This window comes from Euprymna scolopes, chromosome 19 (assembly GCF_053919585.1).
Source record: "Euprymna scolopes isolate OS-2025 chromosome 19, ASM5391958v1, whole genome shotgun sequence".
NCBI classification, from domain to species: domain Eukaryota; kingdom Metazoa; phylum Mollusca; class Cephalopoda; order Sepiida; family Sepiolidae; genus Euprymna; species Euprymna scolopes.
Window position 1 is genome coordinate 117,520,702 of NC_136500.1, and position 23,994 is coordinate 117,544,695.

Consider the following 23,994-nt stretch of genomic DNA (forward strand, 5'->3'; position numbering starts at 1 on the left):
AGAAGGAAAATCCGAAGATATCTGAAAAATAAGAAAATATATATATATATATATATATATATATATATATATATATATATATATATATATATATATATATATATTATTACATTTTCACCCCATACAAGGCAAATTGCCACTTTAGTGTAGGGGGCTACTATTAGGGGCAACAGCTACTGGGGTACTATGTAGGGATTTGGGCAGCAAGATGTCGGTTCACGTTACACTTGAACTTCTGCACGTCAGTACTGTTGGGGAAGCAGGGACCTGGAATGGAATTCCAGAGTCTAGCAGTTCTGGGGAAGAAACTATTGAAGTAAAAAGATCTTTTACATCTTGGGATCTCTACAGTGTGGGGGTGGAATTTAGCAGCCTGGCGGGTTTGATGAGTGTGCTCACGTCGTGGGGGCACAAGTGATTGCAGTTCGTCAGAGCATTCACCACTAAAATACTTGTAGAAAAGGCAGAGAGATTCAACATTTCGTCGATGGGACAGAGGCTGAAGCTTAGATGCCAGTTCAGGGCCTATCAGGTTTGCGACTCTCTTTTGAACCTTGTCAAGGAGCGAGAGACTAGTAGCAGATGCACCAGCCCAGATGTGACAGCAATACTCCATACATGGGCGAATGGTAGCCTTATAGAAGTACAGGATACTTTCGGGTGTTAGCAGCTGTCTAGTACGGCAGAGAGAACCCACCTTTCTTGCAGCGGCCCTGGCAATGCCCTCGATGTAATTGTTCCAACTCATGTTTCCTGTGAACGTTAGGCCAAGGAGTTTGAAAGATGTACTCTTAGCTAAAGAGTCGTTGGCCATTGCTATAGGTGGTAGAGAGGGTTTCTTGTAATTATTGAATGAAACTAGTTTAGTCTTGGCAGCATTGAACGCGACCAACCGCTTTTGTCCCCATTCCACCACAGATGGGAGGTCTTCCTCTAGTGTTTCTGCCATTTCTTTAGAAATGTGTTCATTCGTCTTCCTGTCGTGCCTACCATAGAGTGTAGTGTCATCAGCATATATACCGATCTCAGAGGCAATTTTGTCGGGGAGGTCATATATATATATATATATATATATATATTGTATTTTGTGTACAGAAAGTTGTTAGATGAGATAAGTCATTGGTACCGTCGGTTTCAAGCCCGATAATTAGGACTCTTTTATATCAAGCTCTCTTCAACCAATACTCATCTCTTGTCATCATCGATGATTATTGGCTGAAAAGAGCTGGATATGGATATCTAAAACGGTCCTAATTATCGGGCTTGAAACCGAAGGTACCAATGACTTATCTCATCTTACAACTTTCGGTACACAAAATACAATATATATATATATATATATATATATATATATTGTTATGTTGACGTTCATCTTCGTCGCCAACTGTTATGTTTGCAGGTCGAACCAAATAACATATAAGGCAATACAAATGAAGACTCAAACAAACAAAGGTAGATTAATAAAAAGTGTATTAGAAAAAGTATATTCACAGTATATTTACATAATGGTTGTAAGGTAAGAGAGTCTTGGCTGGAGAACATATCTGCTCTCGGCTCGGCCTTCGGTAGCTTCTGGTTAACACACACTCAGACTAACCGAGTTTTGCTATTTATGTGTAATATTATCCACATATGTAAATGAGTGGGTGCCACCACAACATATATATGTATATATATATATATATATATATATATATATATATATATATATATATATATATATATATATATTTGTTCGGACGATACAAAAGTATAATTCAAGTGTAGTGATTCTTTACTTGTTTGGGCAAAGTTGCCTTCTTTTGTCTGTAGTCCTAGACTTTAAATCTCGCGATTTCTCACGAGATCTACGACCGAAAGTAGTGAGTGGGGGGAAAACAGAGTAGAAGTATGATAACTTCCTATTATCCTGCTGCTAATCTTTCATGTATTATATTTGAATCGACGTTACGTGTGTGTGTCTTGTGTGTGTGTGTGTGTGCGTGCATGTGTGCGTGTGTGTGTGTCTTCATAACAAACATATATCATTATGTAACAGCGAGTGATTTTCTTATTTGTTCATAATGATTTCATTCTTTCATCATGTGCTGCAAACATACCCACGAGAAGGTTGGACACCCTGCGGTAAGATATTTGATGTTATGTTGATCCTAACGCATCTCACGATATAACAACTGGCGACGAAGATTTGGAAATAAAATAAACAAAAACACATTTTTAAAAAAAATGTCTATCTCCGCAGAAGTTCTCAAACAAATTCTGACCCAGCAACAGGAACAATTTGAGAAAGCAGGACTGAAATGCCTGGAGAGAACTTGAATGCCTACTAGACACTGTCCTTGAGTGTCTAAGGTCTCTCTGTACGGGGGTTTGTCAGAACAATCTGGTATGAGGATACTTTTTCCATAGAAGTAAACCCTGACCAAATATTCAAAATCACATAATATTCGCAGCCCAAATAAGATCTCCTCACTATGGCTACTCCATAGCTTTTCCAAGGAATGGTGCATCTTCTCCAAGTGATATTACCTCAAGTAATAGCACGAAGCTGGATACTCCACCAGACTAGATAAATTCTTGTCCTGGAATCCAGTAAGACTAAGAAACCAAAATGAAAGATATACTACAACGTATAAAAATGGTTAATTGGGGAGAGGAAAATTATGTTCTCAATTTCTTTACTAACTCAGTGTTTGAGAGATAAAGAACTTTATGAAACATTCGAATATCTATGTATCTCATATAGACTTCAAGTGTTAGCCCCAGGTTGTGGGCCCCTTGATTTCTGAGAACTTCGACTGAAGTAAAATAAAAAAAAAGAAAGAAATATTAACCCAAAAATGTCAGTTGCAAGACACCGGGAATTCATCTATTGTCCAGATTTCAAACGTTATTACAGAATTTTACTATGAAGCCGACAACGGTTGCACATTCAACTCGTGGTTTTGCGGTGAATGGCACCATGCACGTTTTTGACTTTTCAGAAAATACAAGTGTCAAGTTTGTCATAAACGTGGCCACAAAGAAAGTTTTTGTCATCCCCCTAAGGCTAAATTCCCTACTTAGAAAAATTAAAAAAAAAAAAAATCAGAGGAAATCAAATGCAGTGTCTACCCCATTTAAGATTTAGATTACAAATCTCGCAGAAAATAAGTGTCAGATTAAATAAGTGTCCAGTTCGTTTCCAATTCGATACAGCATCAGACATTACTCTAATCTCGCGCAAAAAATGGACGAAAATCAGAAAACCGGATCTATTAAAAACCAACTATGTTGCCAGGAGTACATCTGGAAATGATATCCAACTTACTGGCGAACTAAATTGCTCGGTTTCTTTCCAAGACAGAGTATTCATTAGAACTTGTTACGTAACAGACTGATCTAAACCTGATCGATTTGGACTGGATCAGAGAACTCAATCTCTTCACAGTCCCATTAAAATCTATTTTCAACACATTTTCTCTGAAGTCAGTGAGCCTCCGTAATGGGGGGCGGGTTCACCTCAAACACACAAAAAAGGATTATAATTTCAGAAAGTATCTCCACTTCCATTGCGCCTACTCTCCTGCCCGTTCTGGAATCGCTCAGCACCGAGAAATGAAGCTCGTTTTGTAGTTTCCAGCTTCACGCGCACACAAGATTATGCAAGAACGCACGTAATAAAATGCTGGCCGCCATCTTTGTTTTTCCTTTTCTCAGCCTGAGCTCACTCACTGAGCACCCACGGTAAGACTTGTTTTTTTTCTTAGCTTCTAACCACATGCCTCCCTGATCTCAAGATCATATTTCGTAGTCTCTCATCCACTGTGGCGGTCGCCTCTCTCTACTTGGCCTCTGAGGTGTCTCATCCTCCTCCTGTTGCTGCACATTCCCCCCCATTGCTTCGCCTTCAACTGGTCTGATGTCGAGAATATGCCTCGGTACTCTGTCCACCACAGTGTTGTTTCTAGTGTTCCTCCCAGTCATGCGATCTCTACTCCATTGTGTGGTGCAGCGCGCCCCCGGTGGCTTCATCCATACCTCATCCCCGAGTTTAATGGTCCCTGTGGCCTCTGCCTCTCTGCTTGCTGGCTCAACCCTGGGATGTCTCCAGGAATATGCGAACGTTGACAGTTGTGGAACCGTCTCTGACACTTGTCCCAATCTAGGCGACATATTATACCAGTAGACGGCTTGCTCAGATGAGGTGCCTCCTCTTTCCACAACTGCCTTTATGGTGCGGTGGTTTCTCTCCACGATCCCGTTGCCACTGGGTCTGTAGGCAGCTCTGAAAAATTGTTGGATATTCCATTTCTTCATTACTTCCGTCACTGCTACTGACTTGAATGCGGTCCCGTTGTTGGTTAACAACTCTTCCACGGGACCTCGCTCCAAAAACACCTCATCGAGGATTGCCGCTATTTCATTGCCTGTTCCTCCACGTAGCTTCTTCCATAGGGTAAATTGCCCGGGCCCGCAGTCAATCATGGTCAGGTAAAGTCCACCCCTGTAATGGGGGACATCGCATGCCAGTCTCTCCCAGGTCCCACTCACCCCCGATTGACCAGCTTCATGCGTGCTTGGAGCAGAATCAATCGACTGACATCTGTCACATGTCCTGATCACTTGCCTCACTTGCTCCTTGGTGACACTCGGGTAGACTTTATTCACCAAGTAACACGTCCTCTCTACCCCCATATGGTGCAGATTGTGCAGCTCTCGCACGCCAACATCATCTAGATCCGATGCAGCAACAACATCTTTCTTTGGCAAAAGCCAACTCTTCTTCACTCTCGTGAGAGCATCTGCTTGGTTCTTCTCAGAAGCCACCATATCTATGCGAAGCTTCAAACAAAACTCCTGCATCAGCTCAGCTAGCATCCCAAGCCTGCGCTTCACTAACATCTCTGCTGCCCCTTTTGTTCTTATCCTTTTTTCGCTTGAAATGAGGGACTTTAGCCAAGCAAACACCGTAGCAACGTCTGTTTTGATGCAGATGTCACGCAGTCCCCATTTCAAGGCCAGACTGACCCCTTTGATTATCCCTTCTAATTCCGCTACATTGATGTGGCTGACACCATTCTTCTTCCTTAACCAGGCCGCATCTTCTGCAACCACTCCTCCAACTTCCAAAACGACTCCTGTTGCAATGCTGCTTGCATCACACCACATGACTCTATCCAAGGTTCGCGGTACGTTCCAGGTTCCCCAGACTGGGTCTTGCCATTCTGCTTCTTCCAGGAGCTCTTCCATCATGGCGACCATTCTTCCTCCCACTTTATCATTCCATCCTCTTCCTTCGGCATGCCTCTTTATGTAGTTGCATGCTGGTCTAAGCCAGCTAGCAACGAGGTAATGTCCGATCAACTTCCTGCATATGGAAAAAAATACCCGTCTGTTGAGCTCTTGCTTCAGTTGTGGGATCTTGTTCCTCCTGCGAAATTCTAGGCTGCCCGATGCACCTCGTTTCAGCCTTAGCCCCAAAGCAGCCTCTCCATCTAATTTTTCAGGCGCTTTGGCGACCAACCCAAACCTCTTCAAATGAGCCACCACCTCCTTGGCAGTTACCAGAGTCTCATTCACAAGAATGTCATCTATGTATTAACTCACTGCCCCATCTCCTTTTCCCATTGTCTCCAGAATCTTCCTAAGGTTAGTTGACATGATCATGATCTTGGGTGCCGAATTCAACTCGAACCCCACTCACGTAAGGCAGTAGGTTTTGCCTTTGTACCTGACTAACTGGTATTTCCTGAGCTTCTTGGCGATGTGGAGTTGCAAATAGGCAGAATGTAGATCTACCAACATAGACACGCCATTCATCTGCCTCTATACTCTCACTGCACACATTTACGGTGTCGCCTCAAATATGGCACTTAACATGTTGGTTCAGCTCTCGGAAATCCAGGACTGGTCTTACTTTCTCTTTAGTTGGTTGCAGAACGGCCATCAACGGCAAAATGCCCGACTCAACGTCATCCATCCAAGGCAGCAGTATACCCTCTTCAATCCACTTCTTGTTCAAACTCCTTTCTCGCCCCTCCTCTAAGTGAATTAGTGTAGCACGCCACCCTGTTTATCAGCGATGGCGCTTGATGTTTCCATGCCCACTCCACCGTCCACTGCTCTCCGTCAAATTCAGCTCGGAAGTCCTGATCTTTGATCGACATTTTTCTTTCCTCCCCGGCCTTGTTGGTCCCTCTGGGAGCTTGCTCTGTCACTGCGCACTCAGCTAGTCCGAACCTCACGTTGTTGCATGTGATGGTAACGCCTCCAAGTCGGCATATAACATCCATTCCAATGATGGCTTGGACGCTAGGCACCAGATGATCGGTGACGATTGCATGGACCCTCATCCGGTGTTCAGCAATATCAATAGTGACGGTTTTCCTCCCTCGACACTTCACTCACGATCAATCGAATGCCACTATTTCACCCTTCCCTTTCCATCTTCCGATCAGGGTCGTGTGCACCATGGTAGTGGTACAGCCAGTGTCGATCAGGGCCATGACTCCCTGTGCTTCCACCACGATCTTCTGCTTGGGCATCTGCTGCGAGTGCGCCACTATTCCTGAATTGGGGCAGCCGCTGGCGCATCGGCTTCCCCTTGCGAGTTTCCCGAACTCATGCATTTCACCACTAAATGGCTTCTCCGATTGCATTTATAACACACTGTCCGTTGCAAGAACTTCCTGCAGTCTCTTCTCATGTGTGGTCCCCCACATTCGAAGCATGCCACCCTCGGGTTCAGCAGACTCCTGCCCACATCCTGCTGTACCATTGCTGTAGTCCCTCCAGACTCCGTGGGCTGGGTGCTCACCAAGATCTTTACAGTTTTGAGCAGCTCACTCACATCCAGCGTCTCCATACTGGAGACCTGCTGCAAACGTTTCGATATCTCTTCCGGTAACAAATGTCATTTTGACTACATGACTCATGGTGTGTCCTCTGATGCCTGACAACTCAACCAATCTCCTTATCCTGTTCACGTAGATATCAACAGATTCACCAGTCCACTTCTTCTCCTTCAACTTATTTAAGGCCTCGAAAGGCCCCTCTGCAAAAGCTTCAATCAGTCGACCCTTGATGACGTCTGCGTCACCCTGTTTGTGATCGCTGAGCTCCAAATAGAGGGCCAGCGCGTCCCCTTCTAGAAACAGTGGTATTACTGCGGCCACATCATCCAACTTTTGAATCCTTGCCACAAGGTCCACTTTTTTAAGCCACACCACCACGTCACCGTCGCCATTAAAAGGCTTAATCCTGTTGCTTATGCCTGCGTTGGCCATCGCCGAAATAGCTTGAGCCTCCGTAATGGGGGGGGGGGGTTCACCTCAAACACACAAAAAAGGATTATAATTTCAGAAAGTATCTCCACCCCCGTTGCGCCTACTCTCCTTTTCGATCTGGAATAGTTCAGCACCGAGAAATGAAGCTCATTTTGTTGTTTCCAGCTTCACATGCACACGAGATTATGCGAGAACGCACGTAATAAAATGCTGGCCGCCATCTTTGTTTTTCCTTTTCTCGGCCTGAACTCACTCGCTGAGCACCCACGGTAAGACTTGTTTTTTTTCTTAGCTTCTAACTACAGTCAGATCAGGACACTGAAAAGCATTTTACTCAGACGCTTAAGTCTAAGTTCAGTGATGTTTTTGAGGGGGGTTTGCACAAAAATGAATATTTAGACCCAAACTCCTTCTCTCTTATGCAGCTTTCAACATAGTTGAAAAGGAACTTGATCGACTCAGAGAAGCTGGAGTAATAGAACCAACAAACTACTCCAGATAGGCAGCCCCTATTGTTGTGATCCGAAAAGCAAACGGCAAAGTTCGCATCTGTGCTGATTATTCTACAGGACTAAATAATGCACTAGATGCACATCAATATTCTCTGCTAATACCTGAAGATCTTTTTGCCAAGTTAAATGGTGGAACCTGTTTTGCAAAAATTTATCTTTCCAATGCATTCCTGTAAATCGAAGTTGATTAGGACTCTAAGGAGGTCTTCATAATCAAAACCTACAAGGAATTATTCCGATACAACCATCTTCCTTTCGGGGTTAAAACTGCCCCATCTATATTCCAGCAGATCATGGATGCGATGCTGACAGACATAACGGGAGCCACAGCATTTATCGATGACATCATCATCTTTGGCACATTCCAGGATGAACTCCTACAACGTCTGATCGCTGTACTTGATAGGATTCAACAGTATGGTTTCTATGTACAAGCTGAAAAATGTCAATTCTACCGAACGTCAATAAAATATCTGAATTTTATCCTTAACAAAACAGGATGATAGAAGTACTTCTGTCGAAACAGCTCGCCATTATGGATCCAACATATACAATTTCGAGAAGAACACAAAAAGGACTATTCGGAGATTGGAGAAGATAAAAAGGAAGATTGTAAAACAGAATAATTCCGTGCTATTCAATAATATTTGTCTAAATGAGAAAATGCTGCCTAAATATACACAATATATATATATATATATATATATATATATATATATATATATATACTAGCATGGGTTCCCGGCGTTGCCTAGGTGTTTGGAGGTGTATGCTGAGCAAAAAAAAAACATAAAAAAACGGTGAATTTTTTTAACTTTGACCCCTATTATGACCCCTTAACATTTATTGTTTTTGGCTCAAATCAAGTTATTAAGTTAGATCCATGTCCAAGGAACGTATATCTAAAATTTCAAGTGTTTAGATCCCAAATTGTCGGAGGAGTTTGGTAGAGTTCTCAAAGGTCAGATGGTTGAACTTTGACCACTTAACAGCCATATTTCTGTCCGAAAACCGATCACATAGATTTTCCCAAATTTCAGTACCCTGTATATCAAATTTCGAGTCTGTAGACTAAAAATTGATAGAGTTATTACATAGGGAAATGTACACAGACAGACAGAGCTAGAGTGGATTTTTTGTGAATGTATTACGGAAGAGGGGCACAGATATAATTGTTCCCACCAAAATACACACATATGCAAATCAGAAAAGATAATCATTTTCTTTTAATCTCCCATCGTCTTCAGTATATGTCAAATGTAGAGGTAAAATAAAGATTTAAGTCAAAATAAAATATTCAGAAACCCTAAGTAGAGATAAAACAAGTTAACCTGGTACTTGTGCGGCAGACTTCACCTTTAGTAATAAAATGGTTAATTAAGAAAGCCATCGCCTAACCTTAACCCTAACCCCTTAAGTCACAACCATTATCATGCCAATAATAACAGTTACAGACTGTCCTCAACAATCTGTTCGACAAAGATTAGATTATTGTGACGGCGGTACTGTTTTTGTGCGTGTGTGTGTCGGGCTGTGATATTGTTTTTTTGTTCAACTCTTGAGGGGCATTATTCCCATGCTTTGTTACTTTGCTTTGCGTGGATCTAATCCCATTACTTTCTGTCCTTGTGCCGCGTCTTACTCACCTTCACCCCCAAACAAGGCATATTGTCACTTGGACGTAATGGGCTACTAATTAGTACCATGCCTAAGAAAAATTAAGATGTTGGTTTATATTGGATTTGAACTTCTGCATATCAGCACAGTTTGGGAAGCAGGTAGCAGGAAGGGAATTCCAAAGTCCAACTATTCTAGGGAAGAAGTTATTTGAGTAGAAAAATTTCTGACATTTAGAGTATACAGTGAAGGGTGTGATTTTGTTGGTAAGAGGATTTGTCGGTGGTGTGTCCATCGAGGGGGGTACAAGTGCAATGAGTTAATCAGAGCACATTAAAATACTTGTAAAACAGGTATAAGCATGCAACATTGCGGCGATGGGACAGGGGTTGGAGCCTAGTTGACGAAGTGGAAACTATTACATCAGAAACCCTTTTTTGGATTCTATTCAAGAGAGTGAAAAATAGTAGTGGTAGATGCACGCAGCCCAGATGTGGCAACAATACTCAATACACGGGCGATGTTGGCCGTACAGAGATACAGGATACTCTCAGGTGTGAGCAGTTTTCTAGCCCGATAGAGGGAGCCCACTTTCCTTGCAGCAGTTTTCGCAATGTCCTTTACTCCAGTTCATATTTTCTGTGAATGTTCAGTCGATGAGTTTGAAGGAACACTTCTCATTTTAAGTTTGAATAATCACAAAAATTAATGTCACAGAAAACAAACTTTTCTTATCAAAAATATGTCTTTCTCATTGTTTTATAGAATTAAAAAAAAAATGGCTCAGCTGCTTCGGAATTCATAGGGAACGAACTTGCACACAGACTTATATTTAAGTAGAGATGCTTAGCAATTAAACAAATTATAAATAATCACAAAAATGCATAAATTGTTAAACCTTTGCTCGTTCAAAATATGTTTTCCCCGCGTTTTAGAATATAGAAAGCATTAGACAGTATTAAATATATCGTCTAATGTAATATATTTTATGTATTTTCTCATAAGTTTAGGATGCGTGACCATGTAAAAAAAAAATACATCAAACAGATTACAGCAACGCGTGACCGGATACAGCTATTTACATATAAAATATAAACATTCGCACAGTAGTCATTGAAAAAGGGAAACTAAAATAAAAATAGGCTAGAATTATTTTTATTTTTTATTAATTCGAAGGTGTTAATAATAAATATGGTGCGTATGCACTTATGTTACCGTGATATTTTTAAAAAATCATAGTTCCAAGTTATTACAGTCGTATTTGTGTGTGTGCATGTGTGTGTATGTGCGTGTGTGTTTGCGTGAGTGCTATGATAGAAATCAATCTAATACTTAATTTTATTAAACTGAGCCATCGTAATGCGTGGCCGTGCGTGCACAGCTATTTACATATAAAATATTAACATTCGAACAGAAAGGAGATTCAATAGGCTAAAATTATTTTTATTTTTCATTAAATAAATCGTAGATGTTAATAATAAAATTTGGTGTTTGCACTTGTATTATTATTCTGTTTTTTTTTTTTTTTTAATCGTGTTTACACGTTATCACAAAGGTGTATAAACGATTAAACCTTTGCTCGTTCAAAATATGCTTTTTTCGTTTTAAAATGTAGAAAGAATTAAACAATATTAAATTTATCGTTTCGTGTAATGTATTTCCTCATAAGTTTCAAATGGTGAAACGAGCAACATAAAACGTGAAATTAGAAAATCCAGATTAAATGTGAAAATAACTTTTTTATTAAAATATATCCAAGTTTTTTGCTTACCTTTTACGCCTGCATCTGCATAAGCAACAAACAACACGAGAACTGCAAAAAAAAAAAAAAAAAATGTTTTCAAAATCAATATATATTAAGAACTACCAAAAATGTTTTTAAATTTATATATGCAGAACAAAATAGTTTCACAAAATGAAATTAAAATGTATTCATTTCAATATAAAGATGTATAAAACCCACGTTTGGTAATAATACTTGTAAGGCAGACTAAATTCTTCGCCTTCAAAAATAAAATGGATAATGAAGAAAACCGCCGCCTTACTCTAAACCCCACGTCCTCACTTTTCTTAATGACCGTCCTCAACAATCAGTAGAACAATAGTCATAAAACTTAAATCTAATATTTATACTTTAAATTTGTGCGAGTTATTTCCCTTCGCTAGTTAGGTGACTTTTAATTTAAAAAAAGAGATTTGATCTTAAGAAGAAAACCAATCGCACCATGGAAATTTAAAAAACAAAATGGGCGAATCTCTACTTTTATAACCTTTAAGTTAAACACGTTTTATTTTGTATCTCATCGGCCGGTACAATACACGCAAACAGCAAGCAGCGATTCTACTGAATCTATTATTGATGATTGTGTTAGTTGGGCTACGAATCCTGTCAGATTGATAGCACATTCCCTCATTTCCTTCAACAACACAGACAAATCTCATTTCATCTCTAAGCTGTACCAAAATTCAACTGCCACCTTTTAATATTTCTTTTAACCTTAGCTTATTCCACATATGCTAATTAGTTGCACCTACAAAAATCTGCGAGGAGAAGCCCCTCCCGACTCTAGTCGTAAAACTTAAATCTAATATTTATACTTTAAATCTGTGCGAGTTATTCCCCTTTGTTTGTTAGGTAAGTTTTAATTAAAAAAAAAAAAAAGAGATTGGATCTTAAGAGAGAGAACCTAATGGATAATCCCTCCAAGGAAATAAATAAATAGACGAATCTCTTTTATCACCTTAAAGATAAACACGTTTATTTTCTTATCTCATCAGCCGATACAATACACACAAACAGCAATCAGCGACTCTACTGAATCTATTATTGATGAATGTGTTAGTTGGGGTACGAATCCTGTCAGACTGATAACATTCCCTCGTTTCCCTAGTCAAAACCTCAGCTTATTCCACATATGCTAATTAGTTGCAACTACAAAAATCTGCGAATAAAAGCTCTCCCCAACTCTAGAGAATGGACAGTGCCGAAATTTTCTCAGCAAGTAGATATATCTCTTCATTGTTAGACAAAGGAAGGATGTCGCTAATTCAGAAACAGATTGTTGTGGCAACGCTTTATGTATGAATCATTTTACACGAAAGTGCACGACGAGTTTCAGAAAAAAAAGGAGACAGTTGCTACATTTCTACGAACATATTCTTTGTGTCACACTCCACAACTTGTGAAGGTGCTGTCTTAATGCGTTTTTTTTTATCCTGAGTGTCACTGATGACAAAAAGAATTACACACTCTCCCGAGTTGCAGAAACAGTTACAACACGCCCGAAACTTTTGATCAGGAACTAGTGAAACCTCCAGTTGGAATTATTCTATTGCACAATGAGTTGCAAAGTATTCAAATTACCAATGTGCTATTGTTGTAAATCTGAGGAATCGATGGCAAAAATATAGATTTTGTTTTATAAAAATTGATTGAATAATTCTAATAGTGACTATGCTCCTAAAGAGAGTTGATGAATATTTTATTCGATAAGAAAAATTAATAAGCTTGAAATGTATTTTTTGGATTATTTTAACTGTTTATTCTCACAACGTCTAAATTCTATGATTATTATAAATTATATTGAAAAACACCGTCTTATTTGAATTATGAATATTCCTGGAAGTGAGGTGTTAGGGGTTCTAGTTTCAATAAGATGAGTTGAGTTTAGTGAGTTGGATTTCAGACACGGAAAAAGCAAGACGGGTTAACAGGTTTCTCCTAAGGGGCCGCGGTCTCCAAATCTCCAAATGTATATAGAGAAACGCCACAAGTCCGAGATTGTCGAGTTCACGCCATAATTAATTTTCCTGACATTTCAGTTTCTTTATCAGAGTTTTAAAAGTTTGTTTTCTGTAAATAATATATGCAAACAACATTCTATTTAAACATTCAAATATATCAAAATTTTCAAAGTTTCAATAAGATTTATGCTAATTAGACGCCAAATAAGCAAACTCTCTTGAATTTAACTTCCTTCTTTAGAACCTTTAAAGCTTTAAATTTAGTCATTTTCTAATGTATAAATTTTCATTCAATAATGTATTTCATTTCTATTGACTAAGGAATCATTAGCAAATGTATTATTTAAATAACGACGTTAAAATGCAATCACATTTTATATAATCAAAAAATAGTACATAATGTCTTACCACAGAGTTTCCACATGGCTGAATACATTGCGTGCGTTGTCACAAATTGTGAATGAATAAAAGCTATGTGGGCATTCAGTTTTATACCTTTCAGTTCTCATATAAATTGATTGGAATTTTTGGATGACTGAAAAATAGTTAAGAATTTCAGAAAATGATTGCAATTAACGTCAGATGTTGTCATTTTAATCATATTTTCCTCAAATTGAACGCAGGTGTTTTCGATTTTAATATTGTATTAATCTATATGCATTATACTTGTTTAGCCTAATTTATTGACAGTGTTAATAATTGATTTACGATTATAATAAAATTTATATTAACGAAATTTGTGTTAAATTTCGTTATCATATTTTTCTATATAATATTCAGTTTGAAACTAACTTCATTTACTTTTTAAATGTTTGAACAAAAACACTAAAAACCTGAATTATTGCATAAAACGACCTAAAAAACTTGACGGAATTTAGAAGATCCGACCATAAAAGAATTGTAAAGTTCAATAATTTAAATATATATTTTTCAAAAACCATATTGACGAATTAAATGTACTTATTAATATTAACTCCATGAAATTACAAACGGTAATTATAATATTCATAGCATAAGTAATGCACCTAAAACTAAGCTTTTATTTTTACATCATCAACACTCTGATCCCCATCTGGCATCAATTGAAATTAATGCCTCTCGTCTTGGGGAGGCCTCATGTCTTGACAAGCTTCTGGGCTTGACCTTTACTCCTGATTTGAAAAATGGAACACATACATCAAATCCGTTGCCAAGACCATTGGAAAAATGGTGGGATCCTTCTATCGATCCATTAGATATCTCACTGCTGATGCAATTCTCTATCTATATAAGAGCCAGGTACGTCCAAGGATGGAGTACTGTTGCCACATCTGGGCAGGAGTTGCTAGAAAAGACTTATCCTGCCTTGATAGAATTAAAATAGATGTCGTAGCCTCGTAGGAGATGTCCTTTTCTCTTTCCTGCAACCTCTATCTCACAGAAGAAATGTTGAAAGTTTATCTTTGCTTTATCGTTATTTTCATGCAAGTGCTCGACTGAGCTTCAATCTATGGTCCCCCTCGCCAAACGTTCGCAAGAAACACTCGTCTAGCTGAAAACACTATTAATAATTCCCTCCACTCTTTATCTGTGCCTAAACCTAAACGTAGATTCCATGAACAAAGCTTCTTTCTTAGAACTGCATGCCTGTGGAATTGTCTTCCGTTTTCCTGCTTTCCAGCTGACTACAATCTGATTGTATTCAAGTCCAACGTAAACAAGTTCTTGACGAGCCGTTCCACTTAAGTTGATAAATCTACCGAATTTCCATTACTAACGATTACTATATTGTTTAATTGACTACTGTACACTCTTTAACCTTTATCCTCGAGTGGCTTCTGGGCCTTGATAAGTGGTGATGATTATGTAAAATAAGTATATATGACAATGGCACATGCTGCTTCAAAAGGTCGTCTATTCATGGGATTGAAATGTTACGATATAAAGCATTCAATATAATGTTTCTGAATTTTTTAGATGAGGATTGATAATTTGTGTTTTTTTAACTTGCGCCTTTACGGATAACGAACTAAGTAAAATTCAGTTCTATGTGACATTCTTCTAGAGGTTGAATCATCAGTGCAGGCAATGCTAATAATTCAACTGCTAATTGCTTAAGACTTCTCTCAAGCATAACTGACGGAAGGAGATTAAATAAAGAGGGAGTCACCGCTTATTAAGGCCAGAAGGCAACTTGAGGATAAGGGTTAACGAATGTAAGGTAGTAGTGTAGTAATCATTAATGGTGTAATGGGTAGAATTTGATTATTTATGGGGACGGCTTAACAAGAGCTTGTTTAGATTGGATTTGAAGGCTACTATGTTATATTCAACCGAAAAGCAGAACAGCGGAACAGTGTTCCACAGATGGATAGTTCTGGGAAAGAAGCTTTGGTTATGGAATCTACGTTTAGATTTAGGCACAGATAGAGACTGGGGGGAATCGTTTATAGTGGTTGTAGCTTTTTGTATTTTGTGAAAGTTTGGCAAGGGAAAATCATAGATTGGAGTTCAGTCGAGCACTTGCCATGAAAATAACAATAGAGCAGAAACAGGCTCATAACGTCTCTTCTGTAGGAAAGAGGTTGCAGGGAAGAGAAAAGGACATCACCTACTAAATTTCGAAGCATAGTCTGAACTCTGTCAAGGCTGGATACGTTGTGCCAAGCACTCCCTATCCAGATGTAGCAACAGTACTCCATTTTAGGGCATATTTGACTCTTACACAGATAGAGGATTGGATACCTGCTGGAGCCGTAAAGTGATCCAACCAGTTTTCCAGCGATATTGGCAACAGATTTGATGTATGTGTTCCATTTCAGACCGGAGTGAAGGTCAGTCCCAGAACCTTGTCAAGACATGAAGCTTCCCCGAGACAAAAGCCATTCATTTAAATTGGAGCATGATGAGGGTAAGAGTGATTATGATGAAAGGAGAGAAGTTTGTTTTTCGATACATTAAAATTAACTAGTCTCCTTTTTTTCCATTGTACCATATTATTAAGGTCAGAAGAGAGAGAATCAGAAAGATCTTAGTCATTGCTGGCCTGTGAAATATTGCTATAGATGTTGGTGTAGTCTGCATAAATGTCTACAAATGATCTAAGAGTATGATTTGGAAGGTCGTTGATGAAGGTTAGGAAGATAGTTGAGTCCAGAGTGGAACCTTGAGGGACGCCAACGTTAATACTATAATTTCTGATTTCTGTCCATCAACGACTACCCTTAATAGCCATATCAGAGAGAAAGGATTTAATAATTGAGAAGACATTTTCAGTTATTCCATAGCTGCCGATCTTGTGAAGTAGACCTTTAAAATCTATTGCTCTAGAAACGAAGCTCATGTCAAGAGATTAACTAATATGGTTTACTACATCAACTAAAGATCATGCAGCTTTCTAGCAGGTGACAAAGCTACAGCCATTCCGTCTGAAAAGACATCAGATTCCAAGTCAACAATGATAAAATCGACTGAAATACCTTGAGTTTTGTTAGGCACTCAAAAAAAGCATACCTAAGTAGTAATGAGTCCATGAGCAAATTCATCGTCAGCTTGCAAAAAGTCAACACTCACTGTATGATCCATATGATCAAATTTTACAGTCACAGCAACGTCTTTGCATTTTTCATTTGTATTTTAGAAATAGTAGTAATCACATGTGAACTTTACTTGGACACAACATTTTGTTGAATCTCGCAATTCCTTGCTCGACTAAATCGCAAGTGAATTTTACTTCGACACAACATTTTGTTGAATCTCACCATTCCTTTCTTGACTAAATCGCAAGTGAACTTTACTTCGACACAACATTTTGTTGAATCTCGCAATTCCCTGCTCGACTAAATCGCAAGTGAACTTTACTTCGACACAACATTTTGTTGAATCTCACAATTCCTTGTTTGACTGAATCGCAAGTGAACTTTACTTCGACACAACATTTTGTTGAATCTCGCAATTCCTTGCTCAATTAAATCACAAGTGAACTTTACTTCAACACAACATTTTGTCGAATCTCGCAATTCCTTGCTCGACTAAATCACAAGTGAACTTTACTTCAACACAACATTATGTTGAATCTCGCAATTCCTTGCTCCACTAAATCACAAGTGAACTTTACTTCAACACAACATTATGTTGAATCTCGTCATTCCCTGCTCGACTAAATCGCAGGTGAACTTTACTTCGACACAACATTTTGTTGAATCTCGCAATTCCCTGCTCGACTAAATCGCAAGTGAACTTTACTTCAACACAACATTTTGTTAAATCTCGCAATTCCTTGCTCGACTAAATCACAAGTGAACTTTACTTCAACACCACATATTGTTGAATATCGCAATTCCTTGCTCGACTAAATCGCAACTTTACGTCGACATAACATTTTGTTGAATCTCGCAATGTCTTGCTCGACTAAATCGCAAGTGAACTTTACTTCAACACAACATTATGTTGAATCTCGCAATTCCCTGCTCGACTAAATCGCAGGTGAACTTTACTTCAACACAACATTTTGTTGAATCTCGCAATTCCCTGCTCGACTAAATCGAAAGTGAACTTTACTTCGACACAACATTTTGTTGAATCTCGAAATTCCCTGCTCGATTAAATCACAAGTGAACTTTACTTCAACACAACATTTTGTTTAATCTCGCAATTCCTTGCTCAACTAAATCACAAGTCAACTTTACTTCAACACAACATTTTGTTGAATCTCGCAATTCCTTGCTCGACTAAATCGCAAGTGAACTTAACTTCAACACAACATTTTGTTGAATCGCAAGTGAACTTTACTTCGACACAAAATTTCGTTGAATCTCAAAATTCCTTGCTCGACTAAATCGCAAGTGAACTTTACTTCAACACAACATTTTGTTGAATCTCGCAATTCCTTGCTCGACTAAATCGCAAGTGAACTTTACTTCAACACAACATTTTGTTGAATCTCGCAATTCCTTGCTCAACTAAATCGCAAGTGAACTTTACTTCAACACAACATTATGTTGAATCTCGCAATTCCCTGCTCGACTAAATCACAAGTGAACTTTACTTCGACACAACATTTTGTTGAATCTTGCAATTCCCTGCTCGACTAAATCGCAACTGAACTTTACTTCAACACAACATTTTGTTGAATCTCGCAATTCCTTGCTCGACTAAATTACAAGCGAACTTTACTTCGACACAACATTTTGTTGAATCTCGTAATTCCCTGCTCGACTAAATCACAAATGAACTTTACTTCAACACAACATTTTGTTGAATCTCGCAATTACCTGCTCGACTAAATCACAAGTGAACTTTACTTCAACACAACATTTTGTTGAATCTCGCAATTTCTTGCTCGACTAAATCACAAGTGAACTTTACTTCAACGTAACATTTTGTTGAATCTCGCAATTCCTTGCTCGACTAAATCGCAACTTTACTTCAACATAACATTTTGTTGAATGTCGCAATTTCTTGCTCGACTAAATCGCAAGTGAACTTTACTTCAACACAATATTATGTTGAATCTCGCAATTCCCTGCTCGACTAAATCGTAGGGTAACTTTACTTCGACACAACATTTTGTTGAATCTCGCAATTCCCTGCTCGACTAAATCGCAGGTGAACTTTACTTCGACACAGATTTTGTTGAATCTCGCAATTCCCTGCTCGACTAAATCGCAAGTGAACTTTACTTCGACACAACATTTTGTTGAATGTCGCAATTCCATGCTCGACTAAATCACAAGTGAACTTTACTTCGACACAACATTATGTTGAATCTCGCAATTCCCTGCTCGGCTAAATCACAGGTGAACTTTACTTGGACACAACATTTTGTTGAATCTCGCAATTCCCTGCTCGACTAAATCGCAGGTGAACATTACTTCAACACAACATTTTGTTGAATCTTGCAATTCCCTGCTCGACTAAATCGCAAGTGAACTTTACTTCGACACAACATTTTGTTGAATCTCGCAATTCCATGCTCGACTTAATCGCAAGTGAACTTTACTTCAACACAACATTTTTTTGAATCTAGCAATTCCCTGCTCGTCTAAATCACAAGTGAACTTTACTTGGACAAAACATTTTGTTGAATCTCGCAAACACCCTGCTCGACTAAATCACAAGTGAACTTTACTTCAACACAACATTTTGTTGAATCTCGCAATTCCTTGCTCGACTAAATCACAAGTGAACTTTACTTCAACACAACATTTTGTTGAATCTCGCAATTCCTTGCTCGACTAAATCGAAACTTTACTTCAACATACCATTTTGTTAAATATCGCAATTTTTTGCTCGACTTAATCGGAAGTGAACTTTACTTCAACACAACATTTTGTTGAATCTCGCAATTCCTTGCTCAACAAAATCACAAGTGAACTTTACTTCAACACAACAGTATGTTGAATCTCGCAATTCCCTGCTCGACTAAATCGCAGGTGAAATTTACTTTTACACCACATTTTGTATGAATCTCGCAATTCCCAGCTCGACTAAATCACAAGTGAACTTTACTGCAACACAACATTTTGTTGAATCTCGCAATTCCCTGATCGACTAAATCACAAGTGAACTTTACTTCAACACAACATTTTGTTGAATCTCGCAATTCCTTGCTCGACTAAATCGCAACTTTACTTCAACATAAAATTTTGTTGAATCTCGCAATTTCTTGCTAGACTTAATCGCAAGTGAACGTTACTTCAACACAACATTCTGTTGAATCTCGCAATTCCCTGCTCGACTAAATCGTAGGTGAACTTTACTTCGACACAACATTTTGTTGAATTTCGCAATTCCCTGCTCGACTAAATCGCAAGTTGAGTTTACTTCAACACAACATTTTGTTGAATCTCGCAGTTCCCTGCTCGACTTAATCGCAAGTGAACTTTACTTCGACACAACATTATGTTGAATCTCGCAATTCCCTGCTCGACTAAATGGCAAGTGAACTTTACTTCGACACAACATTTTGTTGAATCTCGCAATTCCCTGCTCGACTAAATCACAAGTGAACTTTACTTCAACACAAGATTTTGTTGAATCGCGCAATTCCTTTCTCGACTAAATCGCAACTTTACTTCAACATTTAATTTTGTTGAATCTCGCAATTCCTTGCTCGACTAAATCACAAGTGAACTTTACTTCAACACAACATTTTGTTGAATCTCGCAATTTCCTGCTCGACTAAATCGCAACTTTACTTCAACATAACATTTTGTTGAATCTCGCAATTTGTTGCTCGACTAAATCGCAGGTGAACTTTACTTCAACACAACATTTTGTTGAATCTCGCAATTCCCTACTTTACTTAATCGCAAGTGCAGTTTACTTCGACACAATATTTTGTTGAATCTCGCAATTCCCTGCTCGAATAAATCGCAAGTGAACTTTACTTCAACACAACATTATGTTGAATCTCGCAATTCCTTGCTCGACTACATCACAAGTGAACTGTACTTCAACACAACATTATGTTGAATCTCGCAATTCCCTGCTCGACTAAATCGCAGGTGAACTTTACTTCGACACAACATTTTCTTGAATCTCGAAATTCCCTGCTCGACTAAATCACAAGTGAACTTTACTTCAACACAACATTTTGTTGAATCTCGCAATTCCCTGCTCGACTAAATCACAAGTGAACTTTACTTCAACATAACATTTTGTTGAATCTCGCAATTACTTGCTCGACTAAATCGCAACTTTACTTCAACACAACATTTTGTTGAATCTCGCAATTTCTTGCTCGACTAAATCGCAAGTGAACTTTACTTCAACACAACAATATGTTGAATCTTGCAATTCCCTGCTCCACTAAATCGCAGGTGAACTTTACTTCAACACAACATTTTGTTGAATCTCGCAATTCCCTGCTCGACTAAATCACAAGTGAACTTTACTTCGACACAACATTTTGTTGAATCTCGCAATTCCTTGCTCGACTCAATCACAAGTTAACTTTACTTCAACACAACATTTTGTTGAATCGCAAGTGAACTTTACTGCGGCACAACATTTTGTTGAATCTCACAATTCCTTGCCCGACTAAATCGCAAGTGAACTTTACTTCAACACAACATTTTGTTGAATCTCGCAATTCCCTGCTCGACTAAATCGCAGGTGAACTTTACTTCGACACAACATTTTTTTGAATCTCGCAATTCCTTGCTCGACTCAATCACAAGTTAACTTTACTTCAACACAACATTTTGTTGAATCGCAAGTGAACTTTACTGCGGCACAACATTTTGTTGAATCTCACAATTCCTTGCCCGACTAAATCGCAAGTGAACTTTACTTCAACACAACATTTTGTTGAATCTCGCAATTCCCTGCTCGACTAAATCACAAGGGAACTGTACTTCAACACAACATTTTGTTGAATCTCGCGATTCCCTGCTCGAGTAAATCGCAAGTGAACTTTACTTCAACACAACATTATGTTGAATCTCGCAATTCCTTGCTCGACTACATCACAAGTGAGTTTTACTTCAACACAACATTATGTTGAATCTCGCAATTCCCTGCTCGACTAAATCGCAGGTGAACATTACTTCGACACAACATTTTCTTGAATCTCGCAATTCCCTGCTCGACTAAATCACAAGTGAACTTTACTTCAACACAACATTTTGTTGAATCTCGCAATTCCCTGCTCGACTAAATCACAAGTGAACTTTACTTCAACACAACATTTTGTTGAATCTCGCAATTCCTTGCTCGACTAAATCGCAACTTTACTTCAACATAACATTTTGTTGAATCTCGCAATTTCTTGCTCGACTAAATCGCAAGTGAACTTTACTTCGACACAACATTATATTGAGTCTCGTAGTTCCTTGTTGCATGACCGCCTCTAGGAGCGGTAGAGCTCCCTATTTGGGGGAGATTAAGACCCCCAATACAGTGAGTAAGGCTGGCCAACTATGCTGGTATTTACCGTTAAGCATTATGGGTCGCCCGGGCAGTGGCGGGTAATCTGGCTGACAGGAAGAGTTAAGTTATGAATTTATTTTGTTTTGTAAAACAGACATATACTTTTTTTGTTTGGGAAAAATGACAGGTGATGTCATTTTGAAAGCTAGAACGTAACCCAACTCAGGGAAGTCTGGCTTCTGAGTACAAGATCAAACTGGGGACACGGTGTTAACCTCTCTAATCATGTTAATGAAGTTGAGCTGTGATCACAGATTCTCTGGGTCGTGTTAGAAATCGGGACAGCCCCTGAAATTATGTATCTGCCGGTGATTGGCCCGGCAGCTTATCCCGATCCAAATCTTCCCTGGAAATATAAGTGAATGCTCATGCCAAAAATTTCAGAGTAGAGTTGGAGCCAACTTTGAGCGAGACAAAATCAGACCGAGGGATTGCCGCCACACCCCTATCTCGCTGCCGTCTGCACTACCGAGGGACTAAATCTAATTGGGGCTTAAATGTGTTTTGTATGAAATCGAACCGAACAATTGTATATATGTGAACACACGTAAATTTCATTTTAATTAATTGAGTAGAATAGAGATATCTGAGTTTGTCTTCTTTTGCCTGTATGAGAAGCTAATTATTTTCAGCAGAAACCGGCATATCAACCTGATAAACGAGGCCTGCGGTGCAGAAGAATCCTGTAGAGAATTCGCGGAGAGAAGACGATCACGACCATTGTGACATGGACAGGGTCAGAGGTCACACCTTGCTTGGCTTATATTCCAGCGTGATGAAAATTGTTTCAGTTTAAAATAATTACAATGCAATGACCTCGTTTGTTAAAATAATTTTTATCAACGTTTAAAGATTATAAATTATTCGAGCAGTTATTGCCATCGTGTTTATGGTAATCTCACGTTTGTAGTCATGTAACATTCGCCGTTTGCAGAGTTTGTCTTTTTGAACTTAAGAGTATTTATTATAACTGCAGAACCTATAATGAATTGAATCCGAATAACCGAATTGATTGAAATGATTAATACTCATCTCAAATATTCTAGAACTTAATAGAGATATTTCTTTTGTGGTTTTTCCGATTAAGTTATGTACGTATATGTATATAAAAACGAGGACGTTGCAAAAATCCAAAATATATTTTAAATAAAATAAACTCAAAGTGTCTCTTCATATTACACTTTAATGTTTTCATGCTAGTACAGTCGGGGCATCAGGAATTCCAAAGTCTAACAGTTCAAAGCAACTTTCAGAGTATCTTTGGCATCTGTGGACCTTTATACTGAAACCGTAAAACTTTGATGCTTGTCAAGTAAATCTGGCAGATTTACGTCTATAGTGCACTAATACTACATGCACACAGGAGCATTTTCCAATAAAGTACTTTTTTTTTTTTTACACAGTGATCACCACTTATCAAGGCCCGGAAGCCACTCAGGGATAAGGGTTATTGTAAGTACATTACGTTAGTGTGGAGATTTGATGAAGTGTTTACTTAAGGGGGCGGTTCATTAAGAATTTGTTAACGTTGGACTTGAACACATCCAAGTTGTAGTCCGGTGGGAAGCAGGCAGACGGAACAGAGTTCCACAGGCGTGCAGTTCTAAGAAAGAAGCTTTGTTCATGGAACCCGCGTTTTGATTTAGGCACAGATATAGAGTGGGGGAAACTTTTCACAGTGGATTCAGCTAGACAGGTGTTTTTCGTGAAAGATTGGCGAGGGGGGACCAGAGATTGGAGTTCAGACGAGCACCTGCCATGGAAATAACGATAAAACAAGGATAGGCTCGCAACGTCTCTTCTGTGGGAGAGAGGTTGCAGGGTAGAGAAAAGGGCATCCCCCACTAAGCCACGAAGTCTATTTGTAAAATAATCACATGAATCCAACATTGTGGCTATGGGTAGAGATTGGAGCTGGGTTGACTGTGTAGGACACTTTA

The 23,994-nt window shown here is 38.7% G+C and overlaps 2 protein-coding genes across 3 annotated transcripts in view; one reads left to right on the forward strand and one right to left on the reverse strand.

The window, feature by feature from the left end:
- The window catches only part of LOC145239897 (zonadhesin-like), a 113,660-nt gene extending 102,189 nt beyond the window's left edge, over window positions 1-11,471 (reverse strand). The window contains exons 1-2 of the mRNA XM_080103516.1: window positions 11,361-11,471; window positions 11,169-11,210 (exon numbers count right to left, since the gene is read on the reverse strand). The gene's annotated coding sequence lies outside the window, so the exon portion shown is untranslated. The remainder of the gene's footprint in view (window positions 1-11,168; window positions 11,211-11,360) is intronic.
- Window positions 1-23,994, forward strand: part of LOC145239898 (alpha-tectorin-like) — a 425,326-nt gene that overhangs the window by 364,245 nt on the left and 37,087 nt on the right. The window lies entirely within an intron of this gene.